General features: G+C 45.3%; 1 protein-coding gene across 4 annotated transcripts in view; it reads left to right on the forward strand.

Annotated features, from left to right (window-relative positions):
- Nucleotides 1-8,102: 8,102 nt before the first annotated feature.
- Zbtb17 (zinc finger and BTB domain containing 17) overlaps nucleotides 8,103-8,438 on the forward strand; it is a 26,010-nt gene continuing 25,674 nt past the window's right edge. For all 4 annotated transcript variants that reach the window (XM_005409854.2, XM_005409855.2, XM_005409857.2 and 1 more), the window contains exon 1: nucleotides 8,103-8,232. The gene's annotated coding sequence lies outside the window, so the exon portion shown is untranslated. The remainder of the gene's footprint in view (nucleotides 8,233-8,438) is intronic.

Below are 8,438 nucleotides of genomic sequence, written 5' to 3' on the forward strand. Positions count from 1 at the left end.
AGGCTATTGATTTTTGAGTGTTTACTTTGTATCCAGCTATCCTACTGAATTTGCTTATTAAATCTAGAAGTCTTAGCTGAGCATGGTGGCCCATGCCTGTAATCCCAGCACTGAGGAGGATGAGGCAGGAGGATCATTGCAAGTTCAAGACCAGCCTGGATTACAAAGTGAGCTCAAAGCCAGACTGAACTCTATAGGAAGACTCTGTCTCAAAAAAGACAAAAAAAAAAAAATCTAGAAATTTTTTTTTTTTTCTAGAAGTCTTTTGGTGGAGTTTTTGGGGTCTTCTATGTAGAGTATCATGTCATCCATGAATAGTGATAATTTAACTTCTTCCTTTCCTATCCTTTTCTTTTCTTTTTTTTTTTTTTCCTTTTTTTTTTTTTTTTTTTTTTGGTACTGGGAATCAAATTCAGGACCTTGTGCTTGCCAGGCAGGCACTGTCCAACTGAGCCATCTTTCCATCTTTTCCAGTTTTCTGTAGGGTTTTTACCATGAGATGATCATAAGATTTTTGTCCTTGGCTCTATTAATATGGTGTGTTACATTTATTGATTTGCATTTTTTTAATTTGCATATGTTGAACCATCCCTGCATTCCTGAGATGAATCCCACTTGGTCATGGTGTATAATCTTCTTGACAATTTGCTGCATTCTGTTTGCCGGTATCTTATTGAGGATTTTTGTGTCTAGATTCATTAGGGAGATTGGGCTGCAGATCTCTTTTTTGGTTGGATCTTTCTCTGGTTTTGTTATCAGGGTAATGCTTGCTTCCAGGAATGCATTTGGGAGTATTGCATCCCTTTCAATTTCATTAAAGAATTTGAGAAGTAGCAGCATTAGGTCTTCTTTAAGTTTCTTATAGAAGTCAGCCGTGAAACTGTCAAGGCCTGGGCTTTTCTTTGTTGGTAGGTTTTAATTACATCTTCAGTTTCACTGACTGATAGTGATTTATTTAGAATTTTTATATCTGTTTGATTCATTTTTGGCAACTCGTATGTATCTAGGAATCTGTCCATTTCTTCTGTGTTTTCCTTCTTATCAGAATACAGGTTCTTGAGGTAGGTATTGATGATCTTCTGGATTTCTGCAGGATCTGTTATGATTTCATCCTTTCAATCTTAACTGCATGGATTTGAGGGGGTTTTTTTCTCTCTCTCTTTCTTTCTTTCTTTCTTTCTTTTTCGGTAAGGTTGGCTAAGGGCTTGTCAATGTTAATCTTTCAAAGAACCAACTCTTAGATTTATTGATTCCTTGTATTGTTTTCTTAGTCTCCACTCCATTAACTTCTGCTCTGATCTTTATAATTTCCTCCCTTGTACAAGTTTTGGGCTTGACTTCTCTTCTTTTTCTAGAACCTGGAGGTTCATCATTAGGCTGTTTATTTGAGCTCACTGTTTTTCTGATATGGGAATTCACAGTTATAAATTTCCCTCATAGGACTGCTTTTATTGCCTTTTTTTTGTTTGTTTTCTTTGATCTGATTTTTTTTTTTTTTGTCTTTTCTTCTGGTACCAGGAATCGAACTCATAACCTTGTGCTTGCCAGGCAGGTGCTTTGCCGCTGAGCTAAATCCCCAGCCCTTTTTTGTCTTCTTTGAGACAAGATCTCACTATGCAGTTCAGGCTGGCCTTGAGCTCACTTTGTAGCCCAGGCTGGTCTCCAGCTCTCAACGATCCTCCTGCCTCAGCCTCCGAGTGCACCACCATGCACAGCTGCATCTTGCTTGTGTTTTCTCCTTTTCTTTTCTTTTTGTTTGTTTGTTTCTCCAATGATGCTCATAAATTGTTTATGATAGGTTGAGTTATTACTAGTCTTGAGACCTATTTAGGAAATGACTACTTTTCAGAGATGTCTTTTAAGGGTGGCTGGCTTTCGTTTTTGAGTCTGTCCCAGGATCCTGCCTCTTCTGTACATTAGGGATGAGGGGATGCAGCCTATCTGGCCCAGCATGGAGTTCTCTGGTACTGGACTGGACTGTAATGTTCCTCATGTCCACAGACAATCTAGGTATTGGCATACAAGGAAGATCAGCTGACCACACAACTTGTCTAAAGAGGCACAATCAGGAAAAATGGTGGCATCAAACACAGACTGGAAAAACGTCAAACTGTGATAAATAATTACTTGCCACTTTTAACCATACGTACAAGATTCATAGTTATATAACAAAATCTAAAACAAACCAGAAAATTGTATACAGTAAATATGCCCTCAGTATAGCAACTTTACCCTCACCATGGGGAGGTATAGGGAGAAAATTTAAGGTAAGGGGAGAAAATTTAAGAAGTATTGGGGAAAAAATAGAGAGAAGAAGAGATTAGAAGCAAGGCTGGAGGACAAAGGAAGATCACACAAACTTTGGGAAACTGGTGAAGAAGACAGGAAGGAAAGAGAGAAGGAAGAAATAAAAACAAGAACAGAGAGCCAGGTGTGGTGGCGTACTCCTGTAATCCCAGCACTTGGGAGGCTGAGGCAGGAGGATCATTGAGAGTTGGAGACCAGCCTGGGCTACAAAGTGAGCTCAAGTCCAGCCTGAAGTGCATGGCGAGACCCTGTCTCAAAAAAAAAAAAAAAAAAAAAAGAATCCAATTGTGCCCCTAGTCCCTAGCTTTCTGCTCATCTATTTGGCTAAGGCTTGTTTGGTTGGTTGGTGGGTTGTATCTCCTCCTTTGTTAGACTTTTGGCTGGTCTCATGGGCATTCTGGGATGTACTTGCCTTGTAGGTCAGGAAACAATTTAGGGTGGAGGCATGGTCTCAAGCAACTAGCATCCTCTTCCAAAGTAAAGTCCTCAGGTAAGATGGTCACACTGTCCCAGCAAACCAGGACCATTCCCATCGGATGGGAGGAGGGCCTGCTTCCACAGGCAACGGGGGTCTCATCAGATTTGGGAAATCAAGAAATTTCATCTGCATCCACCCAACATCCCCGCTCAATTCCTAACACAGCCCTTTGCTATTCCATGCATCTGGATGGTCTGTGGATACAGCTTATGTAGCAATTATACTACAGATCAGTCACCCAGAAGATGGGTTCAGTTTACTTATTAGCTGTATAAGCCAGGAGAGAGGTGTTTAGCTTTCTTTGTAGGGTAGTCAGGAGTGTCTCCTGGCTCTGTGGCCCATCTTTTTTTTTTTTTGTCTTTTTGAGACAGGGTCTCGCTATGCAGTGCAGGCTGGCCTTGAGCTCACTTTGTAGCCCAGGCTGGTCTCAAACTCGCAACGATCCTCCTGCCTCAGCCTCCCAAGTGCTGGGATTACAGGTGTGTGCCACCACCCCCAGTTTGTGGCCCTTGTTTTGAGCAGAGGATTTAAACACACAGTCTCTCCCTTCGGACAGGCCTCAGTGCAGTTATAAACAGTTTTATCCTCTTCATTTCCACCATAGCAGGCAAATGGGGCAACCGTTCCAGTTGCCAAAGCCTTGTCACTCTTGGGTACCTTTTCCCAGGCAGCAATGCTTGCTATAATATTTGACAGCTTACGTAACAATTTTTCATGCAGTGCTGGGGACTGAACCCAGGGCCTTTGCACTGAGCAACACCCCCACCTCCTTTTTCTCTTTTCTCTGAGACAGGTGTGCGCTTGCTAAATCGCTAAGTTGCCCAAGCTGAGTTCAAACTTTCCAGCTTCCTGCCTCAGTCTGCCAGAGTGCACGGATTACCGGTGTGTGCCACCATATTTGGCTTGTGTCACCTTCTCATCCAATGCCCTGATTCCTGCTCACGAGGACCAATGTGTGAAGAAATAGAAATCTCACTAGAGCATCTCTTCCTCCTTCCGTTCCTCTTTCTCCGCTTCCCTCCCTTCTTTCCGTTCTCCTTTCCCTGCTGGGGTCGAACGCAGGGTCTCGCGAATGCTATGCAAGTGTTCTACCACTGAGCTATACCCCTAAACCCTGGGCATTTGTATTTTTATTTATTTTGGCTACCAAGAACTCAGGACCTCGCGCTTGCCAGGTAGGTGCTGTGCCGCTGAATTACATCTCCGGACCATCCCTGGACGTGTTTAAATTAAATTTTCTATTTTGCAATATTGCAATTGTCAAAACTAATGTGGAGATCGCTCGGTATCGTTTATCCAGTTTCTCCTGTAAGTAACAGTTTGTAAAACTGTGCTACAATGTTACAACCAGGGTGCCCACACTGTTGCACAGAAGTTACAGTTTCCACCACCTTGTTTTCCTTCCAGGCTTCTTTCCAGAAGAAGGAAGGACCAGTCAGAGTGGCTCTCCAGTATGGTTCCCATAGGAATCACTACTTTTACCATAATCAGGAAGATGGGGAATCAAAGATTCCACAACTGCCGGGCATGGATGGTGCATGCCTGTAATATCAGCACTTGGGAGGCTGAGGCAGGAGGACTGCTAAGAGTATGAGGCCAGCCAGGGTTATATAGTGTTGTTGTTTTTTTTTTTGTACTGGGAATCCAACTCAGGACCTTGTGCTTGCCAGGCAGGCACTGTGCTGCCGAGCTATATCCCTAGCCCTACGTAGTGAATGTAAGGCCAGCCCGAACTGCACAACAACACCCTGTCTCAAAAAAGAACACAGTAGGTTTTTTTCTTTTTTCTTTCTTGTCTTTTTGAGACAGGGTCTCCCTATACAGTTCATGGTGGCCCTGAACCCACTTTGTAGCTCAGGATGGCCTTATTATTGTCTGTTTTTGTTTTTTTGGTGCTGGAAATCAAACTCAGGTTTTTTTGTTTGTTTGTTTTTTCCGGTACCAGAAATCAAACTCATGACCTTGCGCTTGCCAGGCAGGCAGTGTGCCGCTGAGCTAAATCCCCAGCCCAAACTCAGGATCTTGCACTTGCCAGGCAGGCCCTTGTGCCACTGAGCTAGATCCCCAGCACCGAAAAATGCTCAATATTGTTGATCTTTTTTTTTTTTTTTGGTACTGGGAATCGAACTCAGGACCTTATGCTTGCCAGGCAGGCACTTGTACCACTGAGCTATATCTCCTGCCCTGGCCTTGTTATTATTATTATTATTATTTGGTACCAGGAATCGAACTCACAACCTTGTGCCTGCCAGGTAGGCACTGTGCCACTGAGCTATATCTCTGGCCCCAGGCTGGCCTTGAACTCATTGGGCAGCTAAGACAAGAGGATGGAAAGTTTGAACCCAATCTGGGCAATTTAGCAACTCAGTGAGAGCTTGTCTCAAAATTAAATATAAAAAGGGCTGGGGATGTAGCTCAGTGCAAATGCCCCGGATTCAAGCCCCAGTACTGGAAACAAACAAACAAACAAATACCCTGTGGGGTGGTGGTACCTGGGATCTGTCTCCTCAGCACAGGACTGTGTCAACTACCTTGCTTCCACCATCCCAATCTCACCGCAGCTAAGTCTGAGAGATAAAATGTTAGCTTTCTAGATTCTGGAAAAACTAGATGCTGGGTCCAGCTTGACCGCATCCCACACAGATGGACACAGAGATAGACTGGCACTTAGTATTGGGAAGATAAGAGGGTTTCTATGAATTCTGCTATCATTTTCCCTGTTTAAAAAAAAGAGACCAAGGATAAGTATGTGTAAGTATGTGGAAAAACTGGAAACTTTGAGCAATGTGAGTGGGAATACAAAATTGTGCAGCTACTATGGAAATTCTTTTTTTGTGTGTAAGATAGGCTGTGTAGCTCAGGGTGAGCTTGAATTTGCAGGATTCTTCTGTCTCACTCTGAGGAGTTCTGGGATTACAGGCGTGAGCCACACACCCAGCAGGACTGTTTCCTTGAGCTGAGACCCAAGGCATCTGGCATTCATCCTCAACCTGCTCTATGAACCAATAATGATGAAACTGGGAGGCACATGCCAAGGAAATGAGCCGGTCCCAAAAGAACAAATCTTCATGATTCCATTTACTTGAGGTATTTAAACACGGCCAAATTCAGCTAGGAATGCTGGAGGCTGAGGCAGGAGGATCACCATTAGTTTGAGGCCAGCCTGGACTATATAGTGAGACCCTATCTCAAACAAAACAAAACAAAACACGTGGGAAACAAATAAATAAAAACAGTCCAGCTCACAGAATCAGGGTAGAAGTATGGCTATCAGGGGTGGGAGAGGAAGAAATAGAACACTGCTAATTAGTGGGCATAAAGTCTCAATTATGCAAAACTGACACATTCTAGAAATCTGCTGGCAACACTGGACCTAGAGATTGTCATACTGTATTATTGTACAGCTGAAATTTTATCAAGATGCATTTCATGGTAACAGTAAAAAAAAATTGTTTAAAAGAAAAGATGGGGGCTGGGGATTTAGCTCAGCGGCAAACGCGCCTGCCTGGCAAGCGCGAGGTCGTGAGTTCGGTTCCTGGTACCGGAGAAAAAAACAACAAAATAAAATAAATAAATAAATAAATAAAAGAAAAGATGATGCTGGGCATGGCGGTGCGCACCTATAAGCCCAGCACTCAGGAGGCTGAGGCAGGAGGATCACCATGAGTCCAAGGCCAGCCTAGGGTAAACAAGTGAGTTCAAGGCCAGCCTGCACTACATAGCGAGACCCTGTCTCAAAACAAAACAAAACGATAAAGAAGAGATGATGTCAACTGCTGAGTTGTTTATTTCCTCAAGTCACTGTGAGGAGTACTGAGCTGACCCCATGACATTTGTCCCACCCCCGACTTAGCCAAGTGCTCATGAATTTATGTGGCCTAGACAGCCCATTCGGTGTTTTTCCCAACTGTGCTTAGCTGTTTGGGTGCAGGCGAAGAGAGAAGGGGAGTTGGATTCACTCGGGGTCGGAATTCTTACCAAATCCATGTGACTAAAAGTCAAGGAAATGAATGAGTGATGGTGAGTGTCATTAAAATTATTATCATGTAAAGAAAATGTGGTATTTATACACAATGGAATGTTGGGTGTGATGGTGTAATCCCAGCACTTGGGAGGCTGAGGCAGGAGGATCGGTGGGAGTTGGAGGCCCATCTGAGCTACAAAGTGAGCTCAAGGCCAGCCTGAACTGCATAGCGAGACCCTATCTCCAAAAGACAAAAACAAAACAAAATTCAAAGAAACCCAAAAACAAAAACACACAATGGAGCCCTAGTGTGTCTGTAGGTAAATGGATGCAGCTTGAGACCATAATATTAAGTGAAGTAAGTCAGACAGACTTAAATATTACATGGTTTCTCTCACATGAGACTGGAGCAAAACAGAAGAAAGACAAAGTACGGAGATCTTTTTCAAATGAATGCAGGAACAAGAAATGGAGGGAAGGTGAGGGAGGAGAGCGAAAGGAGGTGTGTGGGGAGAACAGAAGGGGAAAATTGATGAAAACAGAGCTTTTGCAGACGGAGCGGGACCAAGAATTGGACGGAGCAGGGAGGGGGCGGGAGGGTGGGAGATGAAAAAAAAAAGAATTAAAGCTGTATCATGTACACATAACCACTTCTCCACGATAACTGTGATCACTGTGTACGGCAAACGTGTACTAATAAAAAATTAAAACGCACAACTTCCCCTCAAAATTACAGATCATGGAAAAAAAATTTTTTTGATACTTGGAATCGAACTCAGGATCTTGCACTTGCTAGGCAGGCGCTTACGCCGCTGAGCTGCATCCCCGGTCCAGATCACGGAAAATAAATGAATCAGAACGAAAACAGGAGGAAGCCCACAAACAGTGAGGAAGAAGGCGGTGGAAGAGGTTCGGAGAGGCGGGAAAGCCGCCCCAGCGGGGCGCGCCAGGCGGCCACAGACACCTGCTCGCAGACCTTGCACGGGAAAGGGGCCAGGGTTGGGTTAGAAGGCAGAAAAACATGATGAAATCGGCAGCTTTGGAGCAGCAGCTAGGCTCACATCTCTGCTCCATCACTAAGGAGATGTGTTACTACGGGCAGTTCTGAATAAGTTGGTGTGAGGAGTTCATGAGACAATGCACGTGAAGCGCTGATCACAGCGCCTGGCATACAGTAAGTGCGAAAAACAAGCAAGCGGTTACATTCGGAACAGAAATCCACGGCAGGGTTAGAAGGACAGTTCTAAAGCGCTGAAGTACCGTAAGGTAGAACTTTTGGACCACTAAGCGCATGCGTCTGTCCGCAGTCGCGCAGCTAGCGCCAGCGCTGCGCATGCGCCGGAAGTTGCGGCCGGGAAGCCTGCGAGGTCGGTTCCGCCCGACTTTAACATGGCGGCGCCCTTTGTCTGCTCTGAAGTGCCGTCCCTGGCCTTCTCGCGGCCGTGATGCACCTCCCTCTGCGGCGTGGCCCGGGACATGGCAGGTGAGGGTCAGCAAGCGCCGGGGCCCGGGGGAGTCCCGGGAGCCAGGGCAGAGGCGGTGGAGGATGGGGCGCGGCGGGACACCATGGACGGTGTGTGGGGGAGGGGAGGGAAGTGGAATGGGACAGGAACCGGGGCTGAGGGGACCCCGCCGGGCAGGGGGCTGTGCGGCAGCCGGGCGGGGGGCGCCACCGGCGAGCGAAGCGGG

This window comes from Chinchilla lanigera, unplaced genomic scaffold, assembly GCF_000276665.1.
Source record: "Chinchilla lanigera isolate Chin_1 unplaced genomic scaffold, ChiLan1.0 scaffold00126, whole genome shotgun sequence".
Lineage (NCBI taxonomy): Eukaryota > Metazoa > Chordata > Mammalia > Rodentia > Chinchillidae > Chinchilla > Chinchilla lanigera.